This window comes from Macaca fascicularis, chromosome 14, assembly GCF_037993035.2.
Source record: "Macaca fascicularis isolate 582-1 chromosome 14, T2T-MFA8v1.1".
In the NCBI taxonomy this organism is placed as follows: domain Eukaryota; kingdom Metazoa; phylum Chordata; class Mammalia; order Primates; family Cercopithecidae; genus Macaca; species Macaca fascicularis.
Window position 1 is genome coordinate 133,290,580 of NC_088388.1, and position 18,166 is coordinate 133,308,745.

Here is an 18,166-nt window from a genome sequence, read left to right on the forward strand (position 1 = left end):
ACAGAGAGATCACGGCAGCGTGGAAAAGAGAGAAAGGCCATGAGAAAGGAAAGAGAACAGTTAGGAAGTTTCTGTGGATGTTAGGGAAATTGTGGGAAAGCAGGGAGAGAGAAAGACCAAAACACAAGTATTTCAGTGAGAGAAACGGGAAAAAGGTGAAAGAGAAGAAACAGCTGTGCAGAAGATGGAGAATGACATGCACGATAGGCTGCAGTAGGCTGGGACTGGAGGACGCAGCCCGAGGGAGGGAGTCCGGCGGAAGCCTGAGGACAGAGCGTCAGCCAGCAGAGGGGGGCGGCTTTGCATGGTCACCTCATATCCTCTGTGTATCTCTCAGCTCAGAGAAAACCCCGCTGGGGTGGTGGCCGGCGTGGAGACAGTGGAATTTCCGGATTTAGAGACAGATGACCGTCACTTAAGTAAGTCCTGGTTCTGCCTCTTTCCTGTGGGGACTTTGGCCAAGTCACTGGCTCCTCTGAGCCTGGGTTTTCAACTGCAGAGTGGGGATGACGGTGCTCGCTTTGCAGGATCATTGAGAACATTAGGGAAATAGAAGTCAGGGTCAAGTAACACCTCAGGTTACACGGTTGGCAATAAAATGCAGGTTAGCTATCGTTCTTTTTGGCCTTCACATTACCTATTGATTAGATCAACTGCATTTGCATAACTCAGTTTGCAGTAAGCTCAGATAATTAACAGAAAAATTAATTTAGTAAGAAGTTTTGCTCTAGGTTACTCTGCTTTTATATCACAACCTCCCCCACCCACCACACACACACACTCTCTGTCACGTTCTGCCTCCCAGTGCGCACGGTGTGGCTCCCAGCAGGAAACACAGGGTTAGAGAGAAGCCCCTGGCTGTGAACCTGCTCTTCTTCCAGCTGGAGGCACCTCCCTCTCTCCCTCCACTTGAGTGACTTGAGCAATTTACTCCAACGATTCAACAGAACTCAGCCTATTCTGTAAAGTGGATCCTCCTCGAGGCTCAATACTTGGTAAGAGACAATGGGACCTCCAGATCCCAGATGCAGATTCACAAAATATAACCTGTGGCCATTCACAGAGCTACACACACCTGCCCCCTCCCTGACATGATTCCTGCCACCCACCCAGGGCAGATCGCACTTCCCGGAGAGGGCACCTGCAGCCCAGAACTGTTGGGGGCCTCCTGGGATCCAGTGCTCACCCCCTTCAGCGACTTTACAATCACCATCAGGGCTTGCTGTGGGCCACAGCCGCACCGTCAGCCAGGAGCATGGCCGTTTACTCAGCACGTACAGCCATTCTTCTGCATCCATGAGGCCTCGACTCCAAGAACCTCCAGATACCAAAATCTGCAGACGCTTAGGTTTCTAATATAAAATGGTGTGGCGTTTGCAGATAACCTTCACCCATTCCTACAAAAACGTTAAGTCATTTCTAGATTACTTCTAATACCTAATACAGCACAATGCTATGTAAATAGTCATGATACCACGCTTTTTATTGGAATAATTTTTATTGTTATATTTTATTGCTTTTCTGAATACTTTCGACTTGTGGATGTAGAACCTGTGGACAGAGGGCCTACTGTAGCTATGCATCAGGACATTTTAAAGTCTGTGTGCTTGGAATCTAACACAAGAGAGGGTAAAAAACAGCATTTATTGTAAGTAATCAACCTCCACAATGGTTTTGGAATACAGTTGAGTCTCAGGAGTGACTTGACCCAGCGGCTTGGCTCATGAGGACACGGCTCTTTTTCTCTGCTCTTTGGAGAATGACCTTCATCTCTCAGACAGCGTCTACACGGCAATGCCCAGGCACTCACCTCATGCTAGGCCCTGAGGGGAGCAGCGATGGGTTCTCATAAGGCTCATGTTAAAAGATAAGGTAACCCCAGAAGGTCTCTGGCTGGCCTAGGTTGGGTCAAGGACTTGCTGTGGAAAGAAATCAAACAGAACGTGCCTGTTTTCACTCCAGCTGCCTCGTTAGAGTGGTGGAGGAAGAACCGTTTTCTAGAAGGAGAAGAGAGGTGCAGTGTATTTTTCTGGATGGAAAACACAGCCACACTGGTAGGATGGTCCAGTGACCTTCAGACACAAGTTAACAAGGCTCCTCTTGCACATCAGGCCCCGTCCGCTGCTGTTTGCTGTCTTCCTTGCCTCATTCTAATTGAAGAGGCCCAGCTCCCCGCCTAATTCCGTGTCTACTCAGCACTCACCCTGATGGAGACAGTGAGGGGAGCAGGGAGATCGGCTGACCCCCCAGAGACAGGAATGGGATGATCCTGCTGCTGTTTACTTGGTGGGCTCATGCTCCTCTACCTGACCATGCTGTGTTGGGATCCTTCAGAACTGGGTCCCAAGCCTGCTTTTCTTCTCACTCAACACTTTTCCTAGAGTATGTCCTACAAGCCTGTGGATCCCATCACCACCATATGTGGATGACACAGCAATACTGTCTCTCGTCCAGACCTCTCTTCTGAGCTTCGGACCCCTGTGTCCAATGGCCTCCTTCGTTTCTCTTCCTGGACGTTTCAAGAGCCTTAAAACCCAACAACCTCCCAATAGAGTTTATGACCTTCCTTCTCTCATTCTGAAACTAGTCCACTTTCTGTACTGTTTCCTAACAAATTAAAATAACTAGTAACAAAAGCTAGAAACTCAACACCCTTACTTCCTCATTTTCCTTCACCCCATAATTCAATTCATTACGATGTTCTTATTAAACAACCCTTATATGTATGTGTTTCTCTCTGTCTCCACCACAATTCTTGCCCAAACAGCCATCATACCCTTCCAGAATTTCTGAGAGTGCTGTCTATTTGGTCTAACAGCCAACCTTTCCGTCAGTTATCTTTACTGTCCGGGAGCAAGGGCCCGGTTCCCCGAGCTCTCTGGTCTGAAAAATCTGACCCTCAGCTCAATAATAATAACAGTTAGAGCAGGCTACGTAGTCAATAGCAGGAGCAGTGGATCCCCACACAAATCAAAGGCTCCAATACTCAAAGCCTGTGAACCTCCTAGAGGTAACGTACTCATAACTCGGGAATCTAAAATCAGCCAGGCCATGGGACGCAGCATCTTTATTTAAATCTGTGTGGCGAGTAAACACAGAGGGACGGAGGAAGACTATGGATGTGGGGGGTCTGCCTATAAACACGGAGGGACAGAGGAAGACTATGGATGTGGCACGTCTGCCTATAAACACGGAGGGACAGAGGAAGACTATGGATGTGGGGGGTCTGCCTATAAACACGGAGGGACGGAGGAAGACTATGGATGTGGGGGGTCTGCCTATAAACACGGAGGGACGGAGGAAGACTATGGATGTGGGGGGTCTGCCTATAAACACGGAGGGACGGAGGAAAACTATGAATGTTATAACTGCCATGTGAATTTCCAGACCAATCAACCTGTTCTTATGCTAAAATATCAGCTTCACGGACATTCTTAACACCCTTGAAGAGCTGTGACAGCAGGGAAGTTATGAGGATGGTCTCTGGTACTAGTTTTTCTGGCTTGAATCCTGTCTCTGACACAAGCTACAGTACTTTGGACAAGTTACCCCATTTACACCTCAGTTTTCTCATCCATAAAACGGGAACAAAATTAACAGCACATTCCTCATTAAGACTTTTGTGAAGTTTAATTTTAAGGTAATTTATACAAAACACACAGGACAGCATCCAGCTCATAGTAAGCACTGTATAGATGTTAATTTTTACTTTTACTAACAGGACACTGTGAGAGGGAGAGTAAACCACATCGGATACACATCCCAGAGCATCTGGGGTCCAAGGGACGTTGGACAAACCCTCACTCGTCACTCACCATCGGAGTGACCCCAGACAGGCCCATGACTTCTTCACAGTAACTGCTAAAAACTATGAAATGTGGATACAAAGAGTTCTCAGGGTTTGGGAAGGTGTGTATATGTATATGGCATTTTGTAAGGGTTTGCCATATAATAAGCCCCTAATTGATGTCAAATATTGCTCCTGAATAGCGTTGATCCTGTCCTGATGAAGATTACATCCTAAAAGAGAGAGTTCGAATTGTTCACACATAGTATGAAGTTATAGTAAAATATCTTAATATATTTGAGTACCTGGAAAACAATTCCCTGAAGTTGCATATTGGAAATTCACAAAACTGCCTCTTTGGTAGATACAATTCCCTCTAAACCAGCCTCCTTCTGGGCAGCTCATCCATGTTCTCTGGCCTTTAGGTGCACAGATGGCCGGGCAGGACAGGGACTGGCCAGCCGCTGTGCGTGGCTGTTAGATGGCACTCGGGCAGCAATCCCTTATTTAATAGCTCACCCTGGGTGACTAAGCGGCTGTAGGCTGCCAGCACTGAGCGCGCTGAAAGCTTTAATCGGTACTTAGTCTACATAGCGCATTAAAGGGCCACAGATTCCACACGAAGGTGCAGGAAATCTGGCTGCCAAAAGAGCCTGCAACGTGGCCAAGCAAATGCACTAATAAAGCGGGTCCTTCTCTGCCTGTCTCACACTGGGTCTGTCACAGGCAGGAAACCTGTAAGCCCAGAGGCTTGGACCCAGAGATTGCATGATTGCAAACATTTGGATAAGATGGACTGTAGATTTTTAAGTTTTCACACAACATCCTGAAATCAGACCAGGCAGAAGGAGAAATCCAAAACAGAACAATGATGAGTAACTCTAGGAATCAGTAATAAAAACTCCCAAGAAGTAGAAACCCAAGGCCAGATGAATTATACCACAACTGAATTATACCAAACACACAAAGAACTAACACCAATCCTTCTGAAACTGTTCTGAAAAATCAAGGAGGAGAGAATTCTTCCTACTTCATTCTACAAGGCCAGGATCACCCTGGTACTTAAACCGGATAAGGGCACAACAAAAGAAGAAAACTACATACCAGTATCTCTGATGAACACAGACACAACATCCTCAACAAAAATACCAGCGTATGGAATCCAAGAGCACATCAAAAAGATAATACACCATGATCAGGAGGGATTTACCTCAGGGATGCAAGGATAGTTCAACATACACAAGTCCATAAACGTGATGCATCACATAAGCAGAATTAAGAACAAAAAACATACGATTATCTCAATAGACACAAAAATACGTCAATAAAATTCAGCATTCTTTCATGATAAAAATCCTTAAAAAACTCGGCATAGAAGGAATACAGCTCATCATAATAAAGGCCATACACAACAAACCCACAGCCAACATCCTACTTAACAGGGAATAGTTGAAAGCATTTCTTCTAAGAACTGAAACAAAACAAGGACGCCCACTTTCATCACTCTTATCCAACATAGTACTGAAAGTCCTTGCCAGAGGAACAAGGCGAAAGGAACAAAATGACATTCAAACTAGAAAAGAGGAAACCAAGCTGTTCCTATTCGTTGATAATATGATCTATATGTAGAAAACTCTAAAGGACTTCACCAATAAACTCTTAGATTTGATAAATGAATTCAGTAACATTTCATAATACAAAATTAAAGTACAGAATTCAGTAACATTTCTATATACCAGTAACAATCTACAGAGGACCAAATTGAGAAGGCAATTCCATTTACAATAGCTTTAAAGATAAAATACCCAGAAATAAATGTAAATGAAGACGTGAAATATCTCCATTAGGAGAATTACAAAACACTGATGAAAGAAATCGTTGGTCACACAAACAAATGGAAAGACTTCCCATGCCCATGGACTGGAAGAATTAATATTGTTAAAGTGACCATACAGCCCAAAGCAACCGAGAAGTACCATGTAATTCCATTAAGTTACTAACATCATTGTTCACAGAATTGGAAAAAACAATCTTGAAACCATATGAAGCCGAACAAGAGGCTGAATACCCAAAGCAATCATGTGCACAAAGAACAAAGGAGGAGGCATCACATCACCTGACTTCAAATTCTATTCCAAAGCTGCAATAACCAAGACCACATGGTAATGGTGTAAAAATAGACCCACAGAACAATGAAACAGAACAGCAAACCCAGAAATAATGCCACATACATACAATCAAATTATCTTTGACAAAATAAAAAATACATAGACACTGGGGAAAGGACACCGTATTCACTTAATTGTTCTGGGAAAACCGGATTGCCCTATGCGGAAGGGAGAAACTGGACCCTTACTCCTCACCATATGTAAGACTCAACCAAAGATGGATTAAAGACCTAAAGGTAAAACCTGAAAACACAAAAATCTTAGAAGAAAATCTAGGAACAACTCTTTTGGATGTTGGCCTTGGCAAAAAAATGTATGACTAAGTCCTCAAAAGCCCAGTGCAACAAAACCAAAAATAGACAAACGGAACTTAATTAAACTAAAAAGCTTCTGCACAGCAAAATAAATAATCAACAGAGTAAACAGACAACCTACAGAACGGAAAAAAAATTTGCAAACTATCAGTCAAAGGGCTAATATCCAGAATCTATAAGAAACTCAAACAGTTCAATGAGAAAAAAAAAAAAAAAACAAAAACCCACTAAAAAGTGGGAAAGGACACGAACAGACATTTTTCAAAGGAAGACATAGAAGCTGCCAAGAAACATACAGAAGAATGCTCAGCATCACTAATCGTTAGAGAAATGCAAATGGAAACCACATAAGCTACCATCTTACACCAATCAGAATGGCTGTCACTAAAAAGTCTGAAAACACTAGATGTTGGTGAGGACGCAGAGAAGAGGGAAGACTTATACACTGTTGGTGGGAATGTAAATTAGTACAACTTCTGTGAAAAAGAGGATGCAGATTTCTCAAAGAACTAAAAATAGAAGGACAATTTGATTCAGCAATCCCACTGTTGGGGATACACTCAAAGGGAAATAATTTATTAGAACAAAAAGATACCTGCTCTTGTATGTTTACAGAAGCTCTGTTCCCAATAGCAAAGATATGGAATCAACCTACGTGTCCATCAACGGAGGGCTGGATAAAGAAACGCTTTTTATATATGTAAATGTCTTTTATATGTTTTCTATACACATTGTGTGTGTGTATATATTTACACATTTTGTGTGTGTGTGTGTATATATATATCACACATATATATCATGTAATACTACTCAGCCATAAAAAAGGTTGAACAATTATGTCTTTTCAGGAACGTAGATGAAACTGGAGGCCATTATCCTCAGTGAAATAATTCAGAAAGGGAAAGTGAAATGCCACATGTTCTCATGTATGAGTGGGAGCTGGACAGTGAGTACACATGGACATACAGATGGAATAATAGACTTTAGAGACTATGAAAGGTGGGAGGGTGGGAGGGGGTGAGGAACAAAAACGACCTTTGGGTACAGTGTTTACTGTTTGGATGGTGAGTATGCTGTAGGCCTAGACTTCACCATTCTGCAATATATGCATGGAAGAATCCTGAACTTAGACTCCCTAAATATATTAAAAATGAAATTTAAAAATGTTATTTAAAAAAGAATTTCCAAATTTTCAAATGTGTATTTTAATGTCAATTAGATATACACTTAGGCTGGGCGCGGTGGCTAAAGCCTGTAATCCCAGCACTTTGGGAGGCTGAGACGGGCGGATCACGAGGTCAGGAGATCGAGACCATCCTGGCTAACACGGTGAAACCCCGTCTCTACTAAAAAATACAAAAAACTAGCCGGGCGAGGTGGTCGGCGCCTGTAGTCCCAGCTACTCGGGAGGCTGAGGCAGGAGAATGGCGTAAACCCGGGAGGCGGAGCTTGCAGTGAGCTGAGATCCGGCCACTGTACTCCAGCCTGGGCCACAGAGCGAGACTCCGTCTCAAAAAAAAAAAAAAAAAAAAAAAAAAAAAGATATACACTTGACATCGCCTGACTTTTTTTTTATTGGCCAGCGGTTGCCTGCACAGAACATGGCTCACTGGCAGGGGCGTGTCTCCCCCACACTAGATTAGAGAAGTCACTGGGTCCAGGTGCTCCTCAGTGCTCTCAGGTACTGCTTGTCCTGCTGGAAAGCACAAAGTAGAGGCTAACGATGTGTGCTTTGCAGTCTAACAACCTGAAATACAAATCCTGCGCAGCCACCACTTCTAGAAGTACAACTTTGAATAATATACATACCTTCGGCAAAATTCAGAGAATTCATCTGTGAAATGATGATTTAAAATAGTACCTTCCAGCCAGGCGCAGTGACTCATGCCTGTAATCCCAGCACTTTGGGAGGCCAAGGCAGGTGGATCTCCAGAGGCCAGTTTGAGAGAAGCCTGGCCAACGTGGTGAAACCCCATCTGTACTAAAAATACAAAACTTAGCTGGAATGGTGGCGGCGCCTGTAATCCCAGCTACCAGGGAGGCTGAGGAGGAAGATAGCTGGAACCCGGGAGGCAGAGGTTGCAGTGAGCTGAGATCGCGCCCCTGCACTCCAGCCTGAGACACAGAGCGAGACTCTGTCCAACAACAACAACAAATAGCACCTTCTTTATTAGATCGTGGTGAGGATTAAATGATATCGAGTGCTCAGCAGTGTCAGGTACGCTGCAAATGCCTGACAAACATCAGCCTCATCGTCACTGCCTTCCCCACACTGGGACTCCTCGCTCCACCCAGGACACTGGGGAGCCCGGGAATGTCAAACAGGGTCAAACCCAGAGTTCAGCCCTGTCAATTTACAGACGTGGTGACTGAGGCACCGAAGAGGTTGGCTCAGATGTCCTGTGTCCCAGACAAAACCCCTCCACTGCCCCCTGGGCAGCCTGTCCTGATGGCCTTGGCAGAACGAAGACAGGCTCAGACCTTGTCTGTCAAGTCCCATCTGGTGACAAAGGCTGGCTCTGCACGCAGGCAGCACACCCTCCGACAGCTGCCCTGTCTCCTTCCAGAGAGACCCAGCCCATCTTGGCCACGGTCCATCTATGGTGGCAGAACTGGTGGTGGTGAGTCCTGACAACAGGATGGACGGCCTTTCCGCAGGAGCTAGGACATCACTGAAATGCAATATTCCTGTGGACATTTGCAAGCGAGCTCCACATCCTCGCACGCCACAGGGGAGGGCCCTCAGGAGCCCTGGGGTTCCGAGGCCTGGAATCCAGCGATTCTCTCTCAGTTTAGTTACTAGCAAGCCTTCAGAGGGTGAAGCGACATGTTGCCTTGGCCCCTGCGTGACTACAGAAGCAGAGATTGCAGTGAGGCAGCTGCAGCCCAGGAGTGCCGGCAGCCACCTGAGGTCAGGAGAGCCGAGGGCCAGTGCTCCCCAAGAGCCTCCAGGAGTGCAGCTCTCCCGAAATACCTCAGTTTTAGCTCCGTGAAAGTGTTTTGAACTCAGGCCATCTCTACTGCATGATGAATTGTGTTAAACCACCAAGTTGGTGATCATTTGTTACAGCAGCCACGGAAAGAAGACCGATGCTCACCCGGTCCGAGTCCTGTAACACATGCTTCCCATGGATTCCATAATCGTTGGTATGACTGAGATTGTAGCTTCTCGTATCCCCATTACTTATTCTAAGAAAACATAGGATAAAAATATGCTGTATTACTTACCCGAGGTACCTAGTCGGTGGCCTAGAATGAGACAAATCGAGTGCACAAGTGAGTGTGCAAGTGAAACGGCCTCGTTGTCTGGAATCGTGGTCTCACGGCTGGGGTGATACTTGGAATCGTGGTCTCACGGCTGAGGTGGTACCTGGAATGTGGTCTCACGGCTGAGGAACTAAGGACACAGACACACAGGAGTGAGGCTGAGAGCGGCAGTTTAACAGGTGAAAGAAGGAGGACAGCTCCCTGAGGGAGAGAAGGGTCCCGAAGAAATGAGTTGCTGGATCCGTGGTGAAATGTAGGCAGTTTTACAGATGCCTGGTGAGGGGGTGATATTTGACATACACAGAGCGCAAAGGATTGGTTGGACCAGGTGTGGCATTTGCACAGGGTGTGAAAAACTGGTAAGGACTAGACGTGCTATTTGCACAGGGTGGGAATTTTGGGCCACCCTCAACCTAACCATTTATTGTGCAGGCGGGTCCTCTGCCTGGGCAGCACCATCTTGCCCGTTTCTTTATGTACAGGTGGTGACAAGAAAAGGGAAGATGGAGCCTCCACGTTGGATATGCCTGACCCTCAGGTAGCCCTTTCTATTGGCGCAGCTGCCGGCATCCCCCGTGCAAGCTCCCACCTCGCTTGTCTATGTTGGGAGCTCAACTTTTCAGGCTGCTCTTTGTTTGAAAAAAAAAAAAATTTCTTGGGCTGCTTTTTGTTGAAAGGGAAGCTCTGCCAAAGACAGTTTTACCCTCACTATCTGCCTAAATAATTTCTTTCTACCTCCTGTATCACAAGGCAGCTCCACGTCTCTTTATGTCCCAGTGCCCAGAATGGTGCCTGGCAAATGGGGAGATGCTTGAAAAATATCTGTTCAGTAAATTAGCAATTTAATATAAGGGGCATAATATGGAAAAATAAGTGTTTCGGGGCCGCTAAGGGGTACAGGGGCCACGGGAAACTTCTCCTTCGCCCTCTGAAGGTTTGCTGAAAATTGACTGGCAGGAGACAGATTAACTGGGGAAGAGGTACACACATTTTTAACGTGCATGGGGAGGATCACAGAGTTATTACAGAGGGCACAGAGGCTTATAAACCCTTTTCACAGAGGACGGAGGAGACGGGGACGCAGACAATGCTGTTCGGGAGCAGTGATGATCATTAGGAAGAATCTGTGTGGAATTCAGAGACAGAAATTAACTTGTAAACAATACGTTTTGGAATCTGAACGACCCCAAGAGGCAGGCATTATCTCGTGAAAAAGACCATCCAGGTGGTAGCATTTCTGTCTGAAATGAGATTTCAGGAATGGACTAGATGGCAATTGTGGGTTTTTTGATAAGAAGATTTCTTAGGTAAGGAAATTACAGAGAGAGAGTCCCTTCCTGCCCCAGAACAGTTTTAGGGGGACCCTGATTCTGAGGCTCGTTTGTGAGGTGTTTTAATGTTTGACAGCACTCACCATGCCCAGGTGTCATGTATCAGGGAACCATTCTGCAACCCAAAAGTCCTCTGTCTAAAATGTCCCTCGAAGTTCACACACTAAAAGCTAAGCTGTTGGGTGTGAAGATAATATTTGAGTTAATAGCTGAGAAGCAAAAATTGTCATTAAACTGGTGTTCTATTTCTAGGAGTAGCCCAGTCCAATTAAACAGCTGTGTCTCGTTTCAGGAAATGGCATTGCAGATGGGCTCCAAAACAGCAGAAAAACAAAGGTTAACATTTGGAGCAGTCTATAAACGGATTTCTTCAGAGTCTGGAAAGCAGTCAGTTGAGGTATCCAGCTGTTCAACTGAGGCCTCTTTAGTTACGGCGGAAGTAGACGCTGGCGATCTGACAGATTTTGTGGTTTGTAGTTTCTATGTCACAAGGTTAGATATGCATAAACTTCAGCTTGCAAGGCCTCAGTAAAAAGGTATTATCAATTTCAGTGAGTTTAAAAAAATGGGGGAAAATTTTGACTGAAGACCTGTAACCAGAAAAAAAAATTTAGGATTTAGTTTAAATTGTAGGCAAATCATAAAACTGAAAAAATAAAAATGGTCAGGGCTAGAATCTGATAACAAGTATACTATAGTTTTCTTCTGAAACATAAATTTTCTTTTCCAGTCCCACATTTAATTTAAGCAAAGATAAATGTAAGCAAAGAAAAAATAAATGTGAAAGAAAAATAAATCTTGGGACTCCAAAATCACTAAGCCAAAGGGAAAAATCAAGCTGGGACGTTTGTCATGCAAACCTGCCTCCCAGTCTCTATAGTCTATTCCTCAGTAAGATAGCTACAAAACTTTTGAAAAGCTACCGCATACCTCCCTCACAATTTGCCCACAAGGAAATTCCTTGTAGACAAAGCACAAGCAGATGTCAGAGTCGTCCTCTGCTCACGTGAGACGCGCGCAGCTGACTGCGTCCTCTGCTCCACCGCTTCACTAAGCCCGACCAAGGCATAAGTAACTATTTCTGTAAATTGCATATTCAGTAAAAGCCTAATCAGAAACTCAAAAGAATGCAACCATTTGTCTCTTTTCTACCCCTGACCTGGAACCCCCTTTTGGTTTTAAGTTGTCCCTCTTTTCTGGACTGAGCCAATGTACACGGCACATACACTGATTGATGTCTCATGTCTCCCTAAAATGTGTAAAACCAAACTGTGCCCCAACCACCTTGGGCACGTGTCATCAAGATCTCCTGAGGCTGTGCCACTGGCATGTCCTTAACCTTGGCAAAATAAACTTTTAAATTGATTCAAACTTGTCTCCGGTACTTTTTGGTTTACAGTAGGACCAGTTTATTTGCAAAATAAAGTTTAGACTTGTTTTACTTGGCCTGGTTATTTGACTAAAGTACAGCCAGGATAGTACTTGGCCACGTAAGTGCTTTTTAAATTGACTTGACTGAAACTTTCTTTTATAATGAATTTCAGGTTCAATCTTTAAAAGCCTCTTAAGATCGGAAGCCAGGCTGACAATTCGCCATCAGATTTTGCCTGTAATACTTGTACGAAGTGGGTAAATCCCTCTTTTTTTGAGGTCCCCAAAATATCCTGAAGTTCCTGGGCTTGTCAGAAAGTGACATTCTTTCCTTACTGCAAGGTTACAAACCTTGTAATATGGTTTGGCCCTGTGTCCCCACCCAAGTCTCATCTTGAACTGTACTCCCTTAATTCCCGTATGTTGAGGGCTGGGGGGACTGGGTGGGAGATAATTTGAATCATGGGAGCGGTTTCCCCCACACTGTTCTCATGGTAGCAAATAAGTCTCACAAAATCTGAGGATTTTGTCAGGGGTTTTTGCCTTTTCATCGTCCTCATTTATTCTTGGTGCCACCAGGTAAGAAGTGCCTTTGGCCTCCTGCCATGATTCTGAGCCTCCCCAGCCACGTGGAGCTGTGAGTCCAATTAAACTTCGTTTTCTTCCTAGTTGCAGGTGTGTCTTTATCAGCAGCATAAAAATGGACTCATACACCTTGTAGGAGAACCATGGAGACGACGTATCAGGCCAGTTCTTCCAAAGGTTTAACAGCTTCTTCGTTCCTCAAAGCAATCTGGTCAATCTGGAAATATGATGACATCTCAGTCAAAGCTTTGGTAATGGAAACTATACTCCTAACTGCCCTCTCACAAAGACAGCAAATTCTCATTGAAGTTACGCTGACACTATATTGACATAAAATACAAAGACCCGCAAAATGTTTTCAAATTCTGTAGAGATCAGGCAGAAAGAAAGGTGAATGTTCCCATTTCACTCACAGCAACACATTTTACCCATTGTTGTAAGCTGTAAATAGCTTAAAAGAAAAAAAATGTTGTCTTGACTCTGAAAAGCAAAAATAAAAAGAATCAGCAATATTTCAAATAAAAAGAAGTCATAAAAATTGTTTTGGTCTTTCATCAGTTCAGTCTCATGTAATTAATTTATTCTACTTGATGTTGGGTTAGTAATCTTCATGGACTCATTCATTTGTTTATTCGAGTTTTGTAAGTTTTTACCTAATCCAATGCTATAATCTCCAAAATTATAAAAAATCTACATTCAAGAGTACTTGTTATGGTCTTTTTCACGAATGTCCTTGTAGAAGAAGTAATTTTTGGCTGTAGGCAACTATAAACCACTTTTTGAATCAAAGTAAAGTGATATTGTCTATGAATGACAAAAGACTTAGAAGAGCCGTGGTTAAAGACACATTTGACAAGGAAATTTGATTATTTCTATGGCTAAAAATATTTATGAACATCAAGTGACATTCCCCTCCACTGTTTCAGTGGTTATTTACAGAATACAGTCTGAAGTTATCTCCTGGGCTCTGACGGCCAGCCCTTTGCTCGGAAGTGGCAACGTGGGGCAGGACTGAGTGATCCTTCTCTGGAACCTGCATCTGTAATGGTGAATAGAATACGTGACAGAACAAAACCTGGAGGCAAATGGAAAGAGAGCGGGGTGAAGGTGAGAGCAAGGAGTGGATGAGACGATGTGAGACAACAGGTGCAGGGGCAGGGGATGAACTGGGTTGACAGGTACTAGTGTGAAGTTCTGGAGCCTCTTTAGCTCTTAGGTGAAGGGCAGCAAGTCAAACATTAAGGTGGCTGGGCACGGTGGCTCATGCCTGTAATCACTTTGGGAAGCCGAGGCGGGTGCATCGCTTGAGGTCAGGAGTTTGAGACCAGCCTGGCCAACATGGGGACACCCCATCTCCACTAAAAATACCAAAATTAGCCAGGCGTGGTGATACGCACCTGTAGTCCTGGCTACTTGGGAGGCTGAGGCAGAATAATTGCTTGAGCCTGGGAGGCAGAGGTTGCAGTGAGTCGAGATGGTGCCACTGCACTCCAGCCCGGGCGACAGAGTGAGACTCCGTCTCAAAATAATAATAATAATAAAATAAGGTGAATCTAATTTCAAAATTTTACTTCCCCAATGAAGCATACTCACATCACCAATTTTTCCTCATTTTTCATTTTCCTTCTCAAAATTCCCCTTTCATACAATATACTAAAATAGAATAGTTATTTGTATGAATTCTGAAATTAGAGCTCCTGGGATTAATCCCTGCTTATTTCATTATGATATGTCTAACCTGAGGTCGTTGGCCTAAATTATCCAATCTGTTTTTTTTTTTTTTTTTTTTTTGAGACGGAGTCTCGCTCTGTGGCCCAGGCTGGAGTGCAGTGGTCGGATCTCAGCTCACTGCAAGCTCCGCCTCCCGGGTTTACGCCATTCTCCTGCCTCAGCCTCCCGAGTAGCTGGGACTACAGGCGCCGCCACCACGTCTGGCTAATTTTTTGTGTTTTTTAGTAGAGACGGGGTTTCACTGTGTTAGCCAGGATGGTCTCGATCTCCTGACCTCGTGATCCGCCCGTCTCAGCCTCCCAAAGTGCTGGGATTACAGGCTTGAGCCACCGCGCCCGGCCCAATCTGTTTTTTTTTTTCAGTTGTAAGTGTTTCCTCCTCTTGTTGTTAAAATAATTTGAAATAATGCACATACAGATTTAGAACATCAGTAGGCCTATAACACTCCATAGATGACTGCTGCTATTATTGTTACTATGATTATAATTATCTCTAATCACCGGGCCCCTCATGAGGCTCTTTTGGGTTTTCCAGTGAATGGGAAAGTGTGAAGGTTGTGAGGACTTATCTCAAGCCAGCAGGTCCTGTGCGGTTTTGAAGGCTGCTGGTGACCTGGTTATTTTGTCAGTAATTCTAATTCCAGGTATTTCTCTTTCTTCTGTGCACAAAACCACCGACCTCCTGTGGGATCACAGCAAGGCAAATGTGAGAATAACAGGCTGAAAACTTCTCTGTAGCCAGCATAGGTCGTTTTCCTTTTCTAGATATTTCCTGAGCTCAGAATGAAGGCGTTAGGGAATTTCTCAGACTCTTTTACTTATATTGTTTTACTAACAAGCTTGTGAATTAAGTAGAACAAATAAATTTTTTAAGTGAGGAAACCAGTGCACACAGAAGCTAGATGTATTGGAAGAATTTAATTTCACTCATTTGTTTAAAGGACGTAAAATCATCTAGACACGGATTCCGTATCTGCCCTCTCTGAACAGTCCAGGTCCTAGAGCAGGACGTTTTATCTCACTGGTGCAGTGAAATTATCTTGAAAGCACTGTGTATTCTGCAGAAGGGGGCGAGAATTCTATACACGAGAATCTCCTCCTGAAATTCAAAGGAGCTTTTTTCTCAACATTGAGGCATGGCCAGAGCACCTTCCTGATAACTGGACTGAGCTTCAAGCTAAAGCCCAGCGGGAGGCTGAAGAAAAATGAGAGACTCAACGATGCCTGCTGGGCAGGTGCCTTCTCTCCTGGCTCCTCTCCCACTCTCTCCTTCCCTCCAGCTTTCAGCGCCCAGACAGGGCCCGGCCGGCTCAGTCCCCAAGTTTTCTGAGGGTCAAGAGTAAAGGGGCTCAGGCGAAAGGTGCCTCTGCAGGATCAGCCCCTCTCCAGGTGGCGGCAGCAGACTGGTGAATCCTCCTAACAATGCGCTCAGACAGGTGGACACGTTAACGACTCTGCCCAGATTTGTGGCTGACACCTGGCAGAGGAAGAGAGAATGATTAGAGGTCCCTGTCGCAGGGAGAAATCATGCACATGGCCAGAGGGGCAACTGGTTCAACTAGACCAGACTGTAAGCCTGTCACAGGGATTAGTGGCTCCTTGGGGATGGCATGTGATTGGCAGCTACTGGGGGGAGAGCAGAGGAAAGCAGGGGGAGGTCGTGCAGAGCTGCAGAGAGAAAACGTCCAGGCACCGCTGTGCTCTGTAGCAGGCCCCACTGTGCTCACAGCACTCCCCTCAGGAAGGCTAAGCTGGTTACGCTGTCAAGAGAGTGGCTTTGGCTTTTTGGGTTTCTAGGGAGAGAAAATCCTCCACCATTTGCAGAATCTATTAATCTGCTTCAAACAGGTGACATTTGCTATTAGCGGCAGACGATAAAGGGTGGATTCTCAGTCTCAGTAATGGCTCTCCCGGAGGAAATTCGCCTCCTTCTCTGGGAATCTAGGCTGGTAATACTGGGCAGCCTGAAGTACTTGTCAAGTCTCTCCCACAAAGTGAGACTGTATGCGGATAGGTGGAGGACATGGGAAACTTGGGGACTGCAAAAGGGGAAAACCGAGAATGTGAGGAGGAGTGGGACCATCACACATGAGGAGGGCTTCCCTGGCTCAGGCCACAGCTCCACGACTGCATAACCTTGTTATGTAACACCTCAGTGCCTTGGTTGCCTCATCTTTGAAACATAGACATAATATGCTTGTGGTTGTGAAGATGTAACGACATGAGTGGACTGGAGTATGTACCTAATGCACACTCAACAATGTCTAACTATTTAATGGGAGAAAGATGCTGCCTGTATATTTTAGGATGGAAGAATAAGACAAAAAATTCACAAAAGGTAGCTCCATACCCCAACCCCACTTAAGACGTTGAAATATTAATGGTTCCTGTCTAACGGTTTTATTTTCCAGTGAGATGTCACCTCAGTTTGTCCGACAATTCTGGGGATGTGATCGGGATACAAAGGGACGAAAAAAGAGAAAGCATGACATAGATGTTTAGGAAAGTGGAAAAGTGAACATATTTGAGAAACATATTTGACTAAGCAGTGTTGGGGTAGAAATCATGAATATATGATGATACCAAAAGTATAGCGAGACAGAAAGGCATGGTTGGTCTCCTCCAAGGTTGGTGTTTGGCAAAATGACTACAATGGAGTAAGAATGGGGCAAAGAAGTTGAATTTATATGTAAGGACCACAGATTTAAGGTACTTAGTGAAGAAAATGAACTCCAACGAGACTGGATGGGTGGATGAATGGGTGGATGAACAGATGGATGGATGGATGGATGGATGGATGGACAGTTGGATGGATGGATAAATGAATGGATGGATGGGTGGATGAATAGATGGATGGATGAATGGGTGAACACATGGACAAATGAATGGATGGATGGATAGATAGGTGGCTGGATGGATGGAGGGATGGGTGGATGGATGGATGGATGGATAGATAGTTGGACGGATGGATAAATGGATGGATGAATGAATAGATGGATGGATGAATGGGTGAACACATGGACGAATGAATGGATAGATGGATAGATAGGTGGATGGATGGATGGATGGATGGATGGATGGATAAATGGATGGATGGATGGATAAATAGATGGATGGATGAATGGGTGAACACATGGACGAATGAATGGATGGACGGATAGATAGGTGGATGGCTGGCTGGCTGGCTGGATGGATGGATAGATAGTTGGATGGATGGATAAATGGATGGAAGGATGAATAGATGGATGGATGAATGGGTGAACACATGGACAAATGAATGGATGGATGGATGGATAGGTGGATGGATGGATGGGTGGGTGGGTGGATGGATGGATGGATGGATGGATGGATGGATGGATGGGTGGGTGGATGGATGGATGGATGGATAGAGAGGTGGATGGATGGATGGGTGGATGGGTGGAGGGATGGATGGATGGATGGATGGATGGATGGATGGATAGATAGGTGGATGGATGGATGGGTGGGTGGGTGGATGGATGGATAGATGGATGGATGGGTGGATGGATGGATGGATGCATGGATGGATGGATGGACAGATAGTTGGATGGATGGATAAATGGATGGAAGGAGAATAGATGGATGGATGAATGGG

The 18,166-nt window shown here is 44.8% G+C and overlaps 2 long non-coding RNA genes across 2 annotated transcripts in view; one reads left to right on the forward strand and one right to left on the reverse strand.

Annotated features, from left to right (window-relative positions):
- LOC123568663 (uncharacterized) overlaps nt 1–13,361 on the forward strand; it is a 71,392-nt gene extending 58,031 nt beyond the window's left edge. Inside the window, exon 3 of the long non-coding RNA XR_006692064.3 lies at nt 12,908–13,361. This is a non-coding gene — a long non-coding RNA (uncharacterized lncRNA). The remainder of the gene's footprint in view (nt 1–12,907) is intronic.
- LOC141408411 (uncharacterized) lies at nt 8,421–11,457 on the reverse strand. Its single transcript, XR_012422827.1, has 2 exons — nt 10,951–11,457; nt 8,421–9,666 (listed from the first exon to the last, which is right to left on the reverse strand). It is a non-coding gene; the product is annotated as an uncharacterized lncRNA (long non-coding RNA).
- Nucleotides 13,362–18,166: the final 4,805 nt, after the last annotated feature.